The following is an 18036-nucleotide window of genomic DNA, read 5'->3' on the forward strand; positions in this document are numbered from 1 at the left end:
GACCTTGGATGGGGCCTAAAGAATGTCCTCCTGAGTGGGAAGTCATGGGGAACCGACATGAAAAAGAACTTGTCTTGCCACCCTTTGCAACTTGATAACTTAGGGTGAACGGTGTATTTGTGAGTTTGGGTATACAAAGACCACCACCCATCCGATTGGCCATCTCTCTTTAGAGTTAACAGCCGTCTGAATGCGTTGAGGGTTAGCGGATAATTTCTATGCAGCAAAACCCAAATAAGGGAAATAACGGCATGGATGGTGGGAGGGGTTAGCTGTACAAGGCTAACGTTCCAAGCCTTCAGAATTTTGGCCACAAAAGGATGAAGAGGGAACCGAAGGCCGAAATCAAAATGCTTAAGATAAATAGCAACGTGGCCAATAGGACAGTCTAACACTGAGGATTTAGAAGGAGGAAGAAAAAGATCATACCTATCCGGAAGTTTATAAAACTGCTTGGTGCGCTGGCAGTAGTCCTTTTCCAATATCGTCTGCCTAAACTTGTCGCTTATCTTGGCTTCTGCGACTTTACCTTTAGCTGCTAAAACAAGAGGTTGTCGGAATTCGGCCCCATCAGTCTCAAAATTATATCCTTCATCAAGACTCTCTTCTTGAATGACTTCTGCCGTCATGTCAATAATGTCGTCCCTGCTGTCAGTATTTACACTACCTTCTTGGGTATCATCATCGCCAAGAACAGAGTTAACAACCGATTCGTGAACAGGAGAAGGCTGGTTTCTCTTTTCCGTGTCATCGGATTCAGAAGAGCTTACAACTTGACCCTGCCCAGCTTTCTTGCTTGACTCGGCCTCTTCAACGGCATCACGAGCAGCAGCCTCGGGCTGGTAACTGGTACGCTTAACTCTTCGCATAGTATTTACACCTATATTCCCCATGTTTGAACCGTATTGATCAAATTGGGTATTAGCAAAACTCCTCAAATGATAATGAATACTAACCGGTTCAACCTCAAGGATTTCAATTCGGTATCTTCCAGTATGTTAGGATTAACAGGACGGTTTGGTTTTTCACACTCGGCTAATATTTTATGACGGTAAAAGGCCTTCTTTTGTTCTTCTGTAGATAGCGGCTGAAAGGGGTCGTCAATATTGTTAGAAAAGGAGGAAGTAGTCTCTCCGGTTCGACCAAGGTCTTTTCCTAAGGATTGTCTATTAAGGCGGCGCCTAGCAGTACTAAGGGTAGGTTGTTCTTCTTCAATACTATTATTGGACATCTAGTTTTTTGGTTTATAAACTTGAAAATGAAAGGAAAAAAAATATAAAACATGCAAATTTATTTTTATAAAAAAAAAAAATCAATCAAAATCAGAGTTTTGTATATACCTTAAAGTATTCGCCAACAACGAAGCGCTTCAACAACTTGATTGTGCTGATAAAGCGAGTGCAAAGCACAGACAATCGCTAAGAAATTACGCAAATCGTGAACCCCTTTGTTGAAATGCTCTCTCAAGAACCGTTCTTTCTTTTCGAAAAATGGCAATGAAAATGAGTGAAGTGAAGACGAAAGGTTATTTTTTTTAAAAAAAAAATATAAATATATAATAAAAAGAAATAATAAAAACGGTTGACGTGACAACCGTGTCAGAAATCTAATGGTTAGAAAAAATTTTAAATTAAAATGGCAGGCCGTTAGATTAATGACACGTGTCTAGCCTCAATATGCATTTTCCGCTTTTTTCCTTAAAAACCTAATAAACGATTCATTTTCTGAATGCGTTATATAAGTGGTCTTGTCTGCTTACGGCACACAAGGTCTCTTGGGGGAGAAAACGGAGTTTTTTCCGCTCCCAATTTTTTCTAAAGTAGACCTTGTCTGCTTACGGCACACAAGTTCACTTGGGGGGGGAAACGGAGTTTTTTCCGACCCCGATTTTTCCTAAAATAGACCTTCTTATCTGCGAGATTTAAATACAACGATAAGAATATACAGACCAAGATTAGAAGTATAATGTTGTTTAATAAATTCCAAGAAGTCATCCTAAATATTACAGTACATAATTTCAGAAAAATGCTCGACAAAGTGCAAGAAACATAAAGCCTGAACATACCATAAATAAGATATAACCCAAAATCTATTCAATATTCTAAAGTGAGAACGTCGATCTACAATCAAACGTCCTCACTTGGGGGGCTAGTTGTATGGGGGGTATGTGGAACGGACTGACATCTTTTATAAGTATTGATATGAACCCAGTATAGCTGACAAAATGGATGATATGTCTTATAAAGCAGACATATCGGCTTGTCGGTATTTAGTACGTGGCAACAATAGCTTGACACTTGGTAGGAAAAGCTTTGCATGCTTTGTAGCCACCTGTCTTAGGATTTATTATAAATAGTAGGTTAAACCTCATTAATGGTAAGCATTTATTACTCTCTCTCTCTCTCTCTCTCTCTCTCTCTCTCTCTCTCTCTCTATATATATATATATATATATATATATATATATATATATATATATATATATATATCTAATTTCTCTTTCTTAAACACTGTCTAACTTTGTCATCGGAGTGGTTATCCCTGGATCACCCCATGGTTAGCTAATCATTTCTCTTTGTGTAGGTTCTCTTCTAGCCGATAGAAGCTTAACGGGTTGAGTACTCGAGCTTTGAACTTTTGAACCGGGTTGTCGGATCCTTGCAAGAACACTAAGTGATTGTGTCAGACATTAATTAGTAATTGTTGTAAGGTGTACATAATGACGACATTGTGTTGCTTTTTGCAATGTCTAAATTTGTTACGATTATTGTCATTACACGACATATATAGTAGTTAAAAAAATGGAATATGAATATTTTATGGAGTAGTACTACTTATTCTAATGTACATATATAATTTGAGGCTTTTTTCAGTTTTGTCATGATTTTCGTGAAATAATTTTATTTTATTTTTTGACAGTGAGAACTAACTAAGAAAGGAAACCACAAACAACTTAAAAGGACCAAAAAAAGACACTCGCGAGCACGAGCCTTTCCAGCCAACCAATGCGCGGGGGACACCCATTCCCTTGGAACCTTTAGAATCTTGCAAGCCTTCATAGTAGACAAAAGAGCCCGGATATCCCGAAGTAACCAACATAAAGAAACCTCATCCCGTTGTCTTTGGGCCAAGATCAAACACAAAGACTCACAGTCGGAGTAAATAAGGATGCTACGAAAACCTCTGGAATAAGCATTGCGTAATCCCCAAAAACAAGCCTGTAACTCAAAATGTAATGCTGAAGAAGAGAGAGAAGCACGAGCCCCTCCCCCACGGACTGAAGGAGAATCACAATCGCAAAAAATTCAACCAGCACCAGCCGAGTTGTCCGAAGAAGACCAAGAACCATCACAAATCATACAAATTTCAAAAGTAGAAATAGGACCCCCACAAAGAGTGTCAGCGAAACCCGAACCAGTCGGTTTAGGACCAAGACCCAAAGAAGAAGAGCGAATGCAAAAATCCTGAGCTTGTCGCCCCCGCACATCCCACTAAGATGCCAGAAGCAAAATATCATCCGGAGAGACAGTCTGATGCCGAAACCGAACATTATTACGTGATAGCCAAATAGCCCATAAAAGGGAAAAAACCTCACCAGGCTCGACCAGTCCTTTGCAGCCCCTAACAAAGAGATCATAGTGGAAAACCATTGGAGAAAAGGAAGGTGAAGAAGACCTTGTGTTGGAATCCAACTCCTTTTGATGTATTAGATTCCATTTAAGTGCTTTCCTAGAGTTTAGGTTATGTTTTCTTAGCTTGAGGTCCCAGTATTGTGTTACTGTCAGATCAGTGTTCACTAGGGATTCTCCTTGTATGTCATTTAAAGCTCTTTAGAGGGCGAATGATTAATGAAATCTTAAGCCTTCTACCAAGTGTTGCCTTGCTTTTATGCTTGTTTGTTGTTAGACCTTTATAGATATTGTGTCTTACTTGCATATTAGCTCCCCTCCAACCCAACTTGATGCGCTAAGGACTCGTGGTTCGGACCCGCTTGTGCCCGCTTTGAATTATCGGCCGTCACAAGCCCCGACCACCCGCACTCCATCGCCCAGATAGACGTGAGTGCTCCTGAGATTCTATTGCCCGCTTGTGTTGCTTTGTGCTCAGCCCCTCTTCCGCTCGAGGCTAGCGTTCTTGCCGCCAAAAGGCTAGAGCGCGCCGCACGTTTCGGGGTCCAAACTCCCGGACCGTGACAGTTGGTATCCCAGTTGGTATCAGAGCCGAGGCTCAAACCTCGTCGCACGCAACCCGTGTAGGCACCAAGGAGGGCTACACGAAGATGGAATTCGTAGAAGAAAGGATCGCTTGGCTCGAGGAGAAGGCGGACAAATGGGCCGAGCTCCAAGTCATTGTACACGAGCAAGCCGAGCAAATTGTGAAATTGATGGCTGACAGAGATGCCCTCCGCGAACAATTGCAATTTGTTCAAGAAAAAGCCGACGAAGCACTTGATAAATGTACTACCTTAACGCGCGCTGTGGGCAGAGACGCACTGGGTGTTGGTGCGGCGAAGATAAAGCCGCCCAAACCTCGTGACTACAGTGGCGCTAGAGATGCAAAAGAAGTTGATAACTTCCTCTTCGACATGGAGCAGTACTTCCGAATATGTCAACTGAGTGACGATCAGAAGGTGGATACGGCCATCATGTACTTGTCCGAAGATGCTAAGCTGTGGTGGCGCACCAAGCACGCAAACATCGAAGCAGGAAGGATCAAGATTGATACATGGGCGGAGTTCAAAGAGGAACTCATAGAACAATTCTACCCCGTCAACACAGCGTTTGTTGCATGGATGAAGTTGCAAGAGTGCCGCCAGAAGGGTTCTCTTCGCAACTATGTTAAGGAATACTCAGCGATAATGTTGGACATCACAGACATGAATGAGAAAGATCGTGTGTTCAACTTTGTCAACGGGTTAAAGGAATGGAAGCAGCGAGAGATTTTGAGGCAGAATATTGATACCCTTGCTGCTGGTATGTGTGCTGCTGAGAGATTGATGGACTACTCAGTCGGGAAGGGTCGTCAATCCGAGAAGGATTCAAGTGGGACGTCAACACGCTCTAACAGTCCGTCTCCAAGCTCTCCAAAGGGTACAGAGAACGGCTCACGAGTATCGTCCAACACCATTAATACATATCATAGAAGAAGTGGAGGAGGTGATGCCCAGAGACAAACATCTACCCCCTCCCACACCTCAGGAAACTCGAGGGCCGGCGCATCCTCGACAAACACAAGGGCAATAAACTGCATACTTTGTCGAGGTCCACACAAATGGTGGGATTGCGAGCATAAAGAAGAACTTGACAAGATCCAAAAGAGATTGTCATCCATGTCCGTTCAGGAGGCCACAAAAGAGACTAGCAGCGATGAGGAGCCCACATATAGGATGGGTTCCATACGACGCCTGAGTGCTATGAGAATGATAGCACCTCAAGAAGAACCAGAAGTCCGATACCTTTCGGCAATGCGGGTGATGGAGTCTGAGAAGAAGGCAACATCGAAGAAACAAGCTCGCACGAGAAACCCAGAGAAGCGGGAGATGAAGCCCATGGAGTTGGCAACATCCCAGATACACACCCGCCAAAACCAAAATCAGTCACAAGGTTCGAAGCAAGGAGCGACCAGCCTAGAGACACCAAAGAGACACCAAAGAAGAACCTCCCAAGAGGGAGGAAAAGCAGTGGTTGAGCAAACAACGCAGGGCGCGTGCAAGGGATTACAAAGAAAATGGTCACCCAAGAGGCACCAGCCACAACTTGAAGCTTTCCACCACAGTCTCAAGGAAGCAGCTCCCCAACAGATGATGGTGGAAGCAGTTGTCCCCCTTAATTCAACAGATTCCACTCTCAGGAGGAAATTTAGAGATGAAGCTCTCAACAAGATGTTCGAGCCGAGCGACTCCAGAGATAAGCTCCTCGTCAATAAAGAAGATCCAGCTCAAGAGTCAGATAAGATTCCAGAAGACAGCCGCACCAACGGCGCATCCGAAACTTGAGATAGTTTAGGGTTTTCTAATTTTGATTGTAACTTTTGTAAGTCGACGAGGTCGTCGACAGCTTAAGTGGGGGAGGATGTTAGAATCCAACTCCTTTTGATGTATTAGATTCCATTTAAGTGCTTTCCTAGAGTTTAGGTTATGTTTTCTTAGCTTGAGGTCCCATTATTGTGTTACTGTCAGATCAGTGTTCACTAGGGATTCTCCTTGTATGTCATTTAAAACTCTTTAGAGGGCGAATAATTGATGAAATCTTAAGCCTTCTACCAAGTGTTGCCTTGCTTTTATGCTTGTTTGTTGTTAGACCTTTATAGATATTGTGTCTTACTTGCATATTAGCTCCCCTCCAACCCAACTTGATGCGCTAAGGACTCGTGATTCGGACCCGCTTGTGCCCGCTTTGAATTATCGGCCGTCACAAGCCCCGACCACCCGCACTCCGTCGCCCAGATAGACGTGAGTGCTCCTGAGATTCTATTGCCCGCTTGTGTTGCTTTGTGCTCACAAGCTCCTCTTCCGCTCGAGGCTAGCGTTCTTGCCGCCAAAAGGCTAGAGCGCGCCGCACGTTTCGGGGTCCAAACTCCCGGACCGTGACACCTTGCCTATTAAAACGTAAAGAGCAATGGACCCACAATGGAGCAACGAAGTCACAGTCTCGAAACAAATGGTCCACCGTCTCCTGCTCCTGTCGACAGAAGCAACAAAGTGAATCAACCGAAATGCCTCGAACAGCTAGAACCGAGGCAACCGGGAGTCCAGACTGAATAATTTTCGTGGAATAATTGATTCATGGTTTGATCACTTACCCGACCAATGATTTTGCGTTACATAATGCCCAACTTTGATACATCATTAACGTACAAGTATGATGACTTATTTCAAAATTGAATAATATAGTAATATGCTAAGCTAGATACGATCTTGAATTTACATTTTTTAGAACATCTTCAATGAACACTTTACATTCATTAGAAGAGAAAAAGTAATAAGAGAAAAAATAAAGAATAACATAGATAATCAAAATAACATTCTCAACAAATTTTTAAGATATTACAATGATAAAATCAAGAGCTCACATAAGCTTTATTTAATTTTTCTTTTTACAAAGGCAAGTGAATAGTTTGGTACGGTCGATGTTGTCCATTTCTAGAGTTAATTACACATTGTCAGCAATTTTGATAAAATATGCTACTTTTATGTAGCAACAATACTTTATTTAAGTGGGCAATGAAGATTATTATTAACGTGATGCTTGTCGGAAATAAATTTGCAACACGAATTGACTAAAGCTTGGAGCACCAAGTGTCCAAGTGTATGGTGGATTGTAATTAGGGGTGTACAAAAATTGGCCCGGACCTGAAACCGGACCTGAACCGACCTGAACCGGACCGGACCTGACCCGGACCTGTTGATTCAGGTCCGATCCCGGTTCTTAAAAATCCAGGTTCCCGGTCCCGGTCCGGACCCGGTCCAAACCCGGGGTTTTCAGGTCCGGACCTGAAACCCGGGAAAATCGTAATTAAAAAAAAAAAAAAAAAAAAAAAAAAAAAAAAAGAAAACCAAACTCTGAAAAATTGAAACTGAGTTTTCGTGGACTTATTTGTATTTTCGGCGGACTCATTTGTATTTTTGGTGTTTGAGAATCGGGACTTTATAGATTTTATATAGTTTTGTAATTGATAATTTTGGTTTGTATGTAATTATTAAATTATGCAACAGGTCTAAAAATCACAAAACAGGTCCATATGCAGGTCCAACAGGTTTTGTATTAAAAAAAAACGAAAAAGACACAAAACAGGTCCATTCAGGTCCAAACCCGGACCGGACCTGATTTTTCAGGTCTGGCCCGGAACCGGACCTGTTAATTCAGGTCCGGTCCCCGGTCCTCATAATTACCCAATTCAGGTCCCCGGTCCAAACAGGTCCGGTCCAGGTCCGGTCCAGTTTTGGACCGGTGTACACCCCTAATTGTAATGCAACTTGGTGTCATTATCTACAAATATTTTAACAAAATTTGGTGATTCTTTTCAATTATCACAATTAATTAAGCTCTCATGCACATTTAATATAAAATAACATTACAAATTACACCAAACTAGACCTGGTTATTGGACGGGTCGGGTCAGGGTCGGTGCGGATCGGTTGCGGGTCAGGGTCAAAGAGGGTTACATTTTATAGGGCCAATATAGGGTCGGGATAATGCGGGCCGCGGGTCGATAATGGATGGGCCGTAAAAATATCAATTAAAATAAATATTGGACAAAGCCATTATTAAATATATATGATTACAAATTAATCTATATAATTATTTTTACATTATGTATTTTCTTTATCAACTAAATTGAAAAAACATGTTGGCCCTATATTGACCCTACCCAATAAGGGCCCTGTCCATTAATAGCCTTGTCAATTAAAAGCCCTATAAGCTTGGTCCTGACCCTATTATTATTGGGCTACCCTGTCCAATTCTACACCAAGCTAAGCTATCTTTCTTCTTTTCCGGAGTCTTTTTAAAGGGATACGCAGGAGTCCAAATGTTTGAATTGCCTTGTCCGGCCGATCATTCCGCTGGCATCTCACATTCACGCCCACGTTTGACTGTCGCTCAGAGATTTAGTTGTCCCGCCTGAAGGAGATACCTGACTTCTTTGGCTTTCGTGCTTCACTGGATAAAAGCACCAGTCTACAGAGGAACGGAATTCATGCTAGGTTATGAGGGAACAATTACCGACATTGAATAAGCATGATTGATAACTAATAAATAGTTAGGAGGAGAGAACGAAGAAGTATAAGCCAACGTGGAATGCCCTTGAAAAAATGACAACTTTACTTACGAGATTACTTGCAAGAGAGAAGAAAAGGGTAAAAGATCCTCACCCTAAGCATGTGCAGCACGACCGCCAGATATTGGATCTTGTAATCTTAAGATTACAACATATATAAAACACCAACTAAGAGTGGGCGAAGACTTTAATTTTCTTACAAGCGCATAAATAGGAAGAGAAGAAAGAAACGTCTAAGCCAAAAGAATAAACAAATCATATAACTAATATATAAAGCTAAACTTTTAGCCAGGTCAGGCAGCGACACTTGGCGTTCTAACTTTTCGCCAAGTGTCGCGCCACGTTGGATAGATTTAAATAGATTTCATAAGATAAAAATTAGTGTCGCACCACCTTTGATAGATTTAGATGGATTTTATAAGATAAAAACATTAGTTAAAACTTCAATTTTAAATCAAATTAGGATAGAATTTTAGAATAAGTTTGTTGTTTAGAGTTTTATTTTCGATAAAATACCAAATAATAAACTTATAATTAGGACACAAGACAACATTATCATTTAGCGTTTTAAATTTTCGCCAAGTGTCGTAGCACGTTGGATAAATATAGATAGACTTTGTAGCAAAAAAAAATTAATTTAGAATTCTATTTTCAATCAAATTGAATTATAAAATAGTTTTATCTTAAAAGCCCATAAACAACCCGGACATCACACGGGGCACAAAACTATATATATGGATAAGTATGAAATTATATATATATATATATATATATATATATATATATATATATATATATATATATATATATATATATATATATATATATATATATATATATGTTTTTCAACACTCTACGTAAGATAATAAATTTTAGTGGTAGTCAATTAAATACAAGATTATTAATTTTTTTTAGAATTAAATAATTTAAATGACACGTAAGCAAAATTGACAAATGAGATTTTCCAGTTTAATTAATTAAATATAAAATAATATCTTTTGATATTAGAAATTTTATCTAAATATATAACAAATTTTATCACATAAATGTATATAAAAAATTATTTCATCAAATTCAAACAAACCGTGCATCGCACGGGCTTTATTTAAGACTTCCTCCATTTTCTTTTAGATGCAACACACCCTTTAGCGCGGTAATTAAGAAAGGTGGGGTTTACATGATATAATAAATTTTAAAATAGGATGAGTGGTTGTTAAGAGTGTAATTTAGTGGGCAATGTGCTTTAAAAAGAGGAATAGTATAGTTTTTCCCTAAAGTAACTTTTCTTGTATAGTGTGTTGCAAGTATTGTGACATTTTCTTTTTAGGAGAGTGTTCACTACAAGAAAATTGGCTTTTTGTAGCAATTATTTTGTAGCGATTGTACATTCGCTACAATATGCAAGTATGTTTGCGAAATAATTAAGGAAATTGTATCATTTTACAATTGCCATGGTTTTCCCATATAAGATCGATACGGAAAACATAATAACACATATCCACACTATTTTTGCACATTTATAAAATTATGAGGAATCGTAACATTTACAATCGCCACTAAATCCCAAAAATCAATACTAAAATCCTTTTCTACACTAGACATATAAATATTGTTTGACAAAGAATACATAAAATATTTCATAGTTTATTGGTGAAACATTTAATGTAAGAGTTTGAGGTTGCATGTTCGAATCTTATAAAGATCATACGCATGTTTTTTTTTTAAGAAAATGAGTTAAACATTTATAGCGATTGTAGTCGCTACAATAATCACCACGATTGGATGTAGTTTTTCGTATCGATTATTGAGGCCAACCCCAGCGATATTGAAAACCACTACTAAAGGCTAAGGCAACGGGGGATATTGTATCCACTACTAAATTTGGCCAAATTGCGACCGCCTCTGACGGTCGTTGAAAATAGCAAAAACGGTCGCTAAACATAATTGAGACCGTCAACGGTCGTAACGTGGTGGTCGTTATTAACTTGGTCGCAAAAAAACAACATTACGACCGCTTGACGGTCGCTATTTTTTTGCAGCCGTTTTTAATATTTTCAACGATCTTTCGGAAAGCAGTCGCAAATAAATATAATTGCGACTGGTATAGTCAGCGGTCGTAAAATTGGATTTAGCGACCGCCTAAAGCCGTCGCTAAAATTAATAAAAAAACAAAAAAAAGAAAATCACCCCCACCCCGTATGTAGCCTCACCAACCCACCAACACTGCCAACCCTATTCACCTTTACCCACCACCACCGTCCACCCTAATTACTACCAGCCAACCCAAAAACACCTTCAACCACCACGAAAACACCTCCAGCCACCCCAACAACACCTTCAACCACCACGAAAACACCTCCGGCCACCCCAAATCACCTTGAAAACAACTCCATCCACCACGAAAACTTTATCCCACCCCGGATTCACACCCCTTTCCCACGAAAACCCACAAAAACCACCCATAAACCAAATTAACCAAAAATCAAACAAAATAACACGAAAAACCAAAATTTAGCGAAAATCAAATCAAAAAATAACAAAAATCAAACAATTTCATTTTGAATATCAAACCCTAAAATTTACCCACAAAATTATCCAATTAAAATGTACTCAAAAATCAAACACAAAAATCAACAAAAAAAACAAAATCAAACCCAAAAAGAAACGAAAATCAACCAAAAACAAAACAAAAATAAATCAAAAACACGAAAACATACCTCAAATTCGAATTTTACCTCAATTTGGTTTAATAAGGCCAAATTCGACCATGAAGAGTCTAGATCTAGACTTTTCATGGTCGAATTCGACCTTAAAAACCATGAACTAGTTAACAGCACAAAGCTAAGCATCAAACCAACACACCACCAACGCTGCCAGAGAATAAGAGAACAGAAATGGAGGGGAGCGAAACTTGGAACGAAAATGGAGGTGTGAAAATGAAGAATAAAAATGGAGAGGAAGGAGAAAGGAAAGAGAAGAAGGAAGAGAAGGATATGGAGCCATGGAGAAAGCAAAAGGAAGAGGAGGAAAGAGAAAAGAAAGAGGCGGAGGCTAAGAGCTGAGAAACTCTTAGGGTTTGGCTCATTTTATACCGCATAATTTTTTTAAAAAAAAATCCCTTTTGCAAATTATGACATTTACGTCCGTCCTTTTGACGGTCGCAAATTATGACATTTACGACCGCCTTTGACGGTCGCAGATTATGAAATTTACGACCGACTCTGTGACGGTCGCAGATTATGACATTTACGACCGTCTCTTTGACGGCCACAGATTATGACATTTACGACCGTCTTTGACAGTCGCAAACGATTTATTTTAATTTAGAATTATTATTAATTGTTCAAACATCCTAGCGACCGTCTAAAAGGCTAAAAACGGTCGCAAATTTGCGACCGTTATCAAAGCAGTCGTAATATTGCGACCGTTTTTCAGACGGTCGTAGAAAAACGGTCGCAATTTAACCGGATTTTAGTAGTGATCGAATGACCATTCGTTGGGAAAGCTTTTTGTTGCAATTACAATCGATACTAAAGGTTAAAATAATCGCTACGAAAAGGTTATTTTCTTGTAGTGGTTGCAAGTAAAAGAAAATGGAGAAAGTACATTATAATGATAAACTTTTTTAATAATACAATTTCACAAACAAATTTTAGCCAAAGTAGAGACAACAAATACTTTGTATAAAAAAAAAGGCAACAAATACTTTAATCTTTCTCTTCTTTTTTTCTTTTTTCTTTTCCTTTTTTTCGTTCTGTTGGAAATCCTACGCACCTTTTCATAAGATACAATGTTATCTTGCCTTGAGAAATAGAGTAACAAAAAACCTAATAATTCCTCCAATTTTCCCTCATCTAAATTATCTTTTGTGAGACAAACAATAAAGTGAAAAGATCAAAAAGATAGTTTTGAAAGTAATTAAGATTAAATTAAAAAAAAGAAAAATAAAAAGATTTGTGTGGGGTAATAGTTTTGCTCAAATTAATACTCCAAATATCTCTTTCTTAACTTTTAAGTTCAACAAAGCATTTAAGATCACTACCCATTTTTGTTGGATCCCTATTTTAAAAATCATTTCGTGGTCATTAGCTCATTGCGTATTTCATGCTTTATTTGTTAGCATCAGCATTATTGATGTGTGTATAATTCATTTGTACAGCCAGTATGTGTGACACTATTTTTGTGAGAGCTCATATCCTCATACATTACCGACAATGTGTTGGCTCATCTGATAATTTTCCTACCTCAAATTCTAAAGGTATGGAGTTCAAATGCTACCAACTAAGGGTAAAAAATCATGAGGTTTGAGGGTTAGGTTTAATGAGATTAGGTCGAGTTTATTTTACATATGAGTCATATTAAATTATAGAGTCCATATATTAGGAAAGATATGATAGTATCTTTACAATATATGAAAATAAAAGAGCGACGTGTGAGGGGACACGCTGCCCAGTCACGGCTCGGAGTACACTTCAGGTAGCGTACTACTCTTAAAGCAGCCTCCCAATGCTCTTGTTGTGGAGCCTTCATAAATTGTGATAGAATATGCACCGAGTAAGGGCCTGTTCATATTTACTTAATTTCAGTTCAGTTCAGCTCTAATCAGTTCAGTTCAGTTCAGCTCCAATCAGTTCAGTTCAGTTCAGCTCTTAATTTTCCTCTCTCATAAAATATTCATTTCAGCTCAATTCAGTTCAGTTCAGTTCAGGTCCAATCAGATCAGTCCAGTTCATTTCAGCTCAATTCAGTAAATGTGAACAGGCCCTAAGTTAATTTGGGGCGAGTGACATCCAAGTAAACCAAACGCCCAACAAGTCTTCTATAAGCTGCTGGATCCGGGAGTAAAGGAAAAGATATCAACAAATCTTATCAAGCTTAGGAAACTAATTATCCCTTCCTAAGATAAGCTAGAAAATAATATATTGTCATAACAAATAATATATTGTCATATATTGTAAAGATACTATCATATCTTTCCTAATACCATACAAGTTGAAATTTAAATTTGGTAAATTTCGGGTCAATTTTGAATCGGGTGGATTCGGTCATTATTTGACTACTCTACTCATACACAGGACATGCATGCAGATGAGCCGCACATTGAATAATTCCTGACAACATAATTAGGGGCGAAGCCAGGAATTAAATATTGGGAGGCTGAGACTTATTAAGTAAACAGTACTCTATTTCATACGATTTTCTCATTACACAATATTTTCTTTTGCGGTATTTGCAATATTATAAATTAGAGTTGACTTTATTTTATTAAGAAACACAATATTATTTCATCAAAATATTCAAAATTACAACCATTCAACCAATGAGCACTTGACGACTTGCCTCATTGATTAAAGCTAAGCGAAGGTTTGTTTACGATATGTTTGATATTGCTTTTGTGGTTCATTTGCACAAAAATAAATTAAAATATATGATAATTAAAAAAAATGTAATTAAGGTCTGATTTAGTCAATTAGAAATATAGGAAAAATAATATAAGTAATTTAAAATCAAAACAATTGACAAAGTAAAATGATTGATGGAAGGGGTAAAAGAAAAATAGATTAAATAAAAGAATATAGAAGTAATGAATTCTACCAGTAAGTTTCAAGTTAAAAAAAAAATACTTGTAAAAGAATTAGTGAATAAAATTAAAAAATAAATAAAAGATAAAAAATAATGTACATGTAGTAACACCTGCGAGAGTCGAACACGTGACCTGTAGGTCAATGTATTGTTGATGCTGAGCGCTCAACCACTAAACTACCATTGAAAATGCTAAATATATATAAAAAAATAATTCTTTTATTCTATAACTTATAGGGGCTAGCCTTCACAATAAATGGATCGCCAGTTGGGCCACAGGGGGCCGGGCCTCCACCAGCCCCACTGACTCCTCCCCTGAACATTAATTCGTATTCACTACACCCCCCTTTAGCCATTAATACCTACTCCCCCCCTGAAATTACCGTAAAACCCTTACCCCCACTAACCACACCCCACTAACCGCATCCCACTAACCGCACTAGTTAGAACTTGCATTTAATTCTCCATTTCTCTTCAACACCATATTCTCTCTCTCTCTTCAAATACTCAAAATCGCTACAATTCAAGAAAAAAATCTTCAAAATTACTGCAAATTGCATCAAAACATCTAAAAATGTCTGACATTCGAGATGAAGTTCGTCAATCGCAACTAAATTCCGAAAAAGAAGAGTACGAATTTGTTCATTTAAGTAGAATTTTGAATGTAAACCCTAGATTTTATAATTTTTTTTTTTTTTTGCGTTTTGATATTCGAAAACAAACTCTACTATAATTGCACTTGTTTTTGTGCAAAATAGACTAAAATCTACTATATTTGGTGGTATTTTTAATTAGTAAAAACGAAACAGAGAATAACACTTCGAAGGTTCCGCCGGAGACGATTGTTGAACAAATGTTCATTTTCAGTAAATGTTCATTTTCAATTTGATAGATGTTCATTATGATACTAGTATACGATCATTTATATTCTTACCTTACATCTACTAGGATTCATTCTTGAGAGAATATTACTCTAATTTTGTTTATGATCTTTTCATATTAATGAATGTTTACTGGTATTTAAACATATGTTTATTTGAATGTCATTACGTACATTTTCATTCTCATATTGAAAATATCCAGATAGATTATAATAATACATGTTTAACTTCATATTAAATTATATGCTCATGAGCATCATTTGAATGTTATACTACATACATTTTCGCTCTAATATTGATAGATGCTTATTCGAATTTGATACATAGATGTTCATTTGGATATGTGTATATTATTCACACATATGTTAATGTATGTTCATTCACATGTCTAAAAATGTTCAAAAATAAATTACATATTGCTCATTCATCATAAACCTTTGATGATTCTATTTTAAAATATGATTCTATTTTAAAATATGTTCAAAAATAAATCACATATTGTCACTTACATTATTTGTGATATATGTATATGCTCATGTTATTTGTGATAATTTATTCATTTATATAAAACAGAATGTACATTTTGTTTTGCCAATTGAACATTTATTAAATTTGTAATATCAATATAATGTTTATGCATATATATTGATTTAAAAACACAATATATATTGTAGTTATGTTCTATATAGAGTGAAATACACGTTGCAATAATTTAGAGATGGAAACTATGAACCTATATTTATAAGGAGATAATGCCATCAATTATATTGAAAGATAAAAATGAACAACATACTAATATGTAGGAATCATATTTTGATAAAATCATGTTGAACCACAAGTAAGTTAATTTGACATATAGCATAATGTTCATTTTCATAACAATGAATACACACATTGACATTGTAATTTGTTTGACTTACAGATACACCAAATCAAGAAGCTGAGAATACAATACATTGCTCAATTGATGCTATTTGGATTAAACGGAAGCTAGAGGCAATAGAAAAAAAGCAAGAAGATTTATGGAAGCTTATATTACTACAAATATTATTCTTTCGGTTATTTGATCATTTATGGATTTCTAAATGATCAAGTACATTAATATTCATATTATATATATATATATCAAGAAGTTATATGTTCAATTAGTTATAACGAAATATAATAAAATGTTCATAACCAAAAAGGCAAATGTTCAGTGTCAAAACAAAACATGTCCAGTTACATATCACTTATCAGAAAAAAAAAATTAAGCTGGAACAAATATATGTTGTTTCAATCCAAATTCTTACTTATTATTATTTGCCAACCTATTCGCTACATTAGTGTAAAAAAAGAAAAAGCTAACAACCTATCATACTTAGAAGAAATATGTTGATTAGCTACCACGTTGAACACTTTGAACATCTCTTGGAACACTTGGAGGAACTTGAAAATTTATTGGAACACTTGGACGTAATTGAACCTTTTTTTCTTGGCACACTTAAAGAAACTTGGACATCACTTGGAGCACTTGAATGAACTTGGCCTTTTATTGGAGCACGCACTTGGACAATACTAAATTCTTTCTTAAAAGCATATTCATTGTACCTGCCATAAATTTCTTGTTCAGAATTAAAATATGTAAAAAGTAACTCTGATTTAGTTGCTTTTTCATACAAAATTTCATCACTAGCACCCGCTGCATAAGTTTTTAAAATGAACATAATCAATGACAGATATGTACAAATACAAAACAGTACATATATAAATGATCATTTAGCATTATCAATTTGATCAAAATAATAAAATAAAATAAAGTACTAAATATTTAAAATATAATTAAAACATCTATAACAGAACATTAGTTTGAATCATAATGAACATTTAGAATTATGAAATTGATCAAAATTGTAAAACTACTATAAAAAAAACGTATATAAAAAAAATATAATCAATCACAGAAAACAAATCACAATCAGCAATCATTAAACTAAAAACAGCAAACAAACTTGAATCATAAATCATACTAATCGAAATAAGAGACAAAACTTATTAAAATAAAAACTTCAATTCACTTGAATTATAACACTAAACCAAATTGAACTAAAACAAAGGCTAAATTGATTTTTAAAAACTTGAAAAATCGAATAAAATCAGCAAATAATTTAAAACAAACAGCTAACAAAATTGAATCAAACAATTGACCAGCAAGCATTAATCGAAATCAGAGACAAAATTGATCAAATTGAACAACTCCAATCAGAGACAAAATAACTTCACAATCACGATCAAATTCGACAATCGAAGAATGTAGCACTTCATTATCACAATCAACAGCTCCAATCAATGATTCATCCATAAATAAGAGGAAAAAAAGTGATTGAAAGAGAAATAATGTTGAAGAAGAGAGAGAAAATGCAAAAAAAAAATAAAAAAAGCGTATAACAGAAAAAATAGGTTTTGAATCATATATATAAATGACTTGAGAGATAAGATAAGATAAGATAAGATTTTAAAAAAAAAAACCTGAAAAGCATAAACAGGTAAAACGATGTAGTATAATTGGGGGGAGTAGGCAGCATTGTCTAAAGGGGGTTGTAGGTAAAAATTTGCGCCTGAACATAATGCTATGCTGGGCTAGGTTTACTTATTGAAAAATAATCGGAAGTGAATCAAGTATTAGATATAAATTTCATGGTTGACATTGATTCCTATTTCACACACACACAAAAATAAATAAATAAATAAATAAATAAAATAAATAATAAATTAAAACACAAGATAAAAACAATGTCAACCAGGAAAAGAAAAAG

This window comes from Chenopodium quinoa, unplaced genomic scaffold, assembly GCF_001683475.1.
Source record: "Chenopodium quinoa cultivar QQ74 unplaced genomic scaffold, ASM168347v1, whole genome shotgun sequence".
Classification (NCBI taxonomy): domain Eukaryota; kingdom Viridiplantae; phylum Streptophyta; class Magnoliopsida; order Caryophyllales; family Amaranthaceae; genus Chenopodium; species Chenopodium quinoa.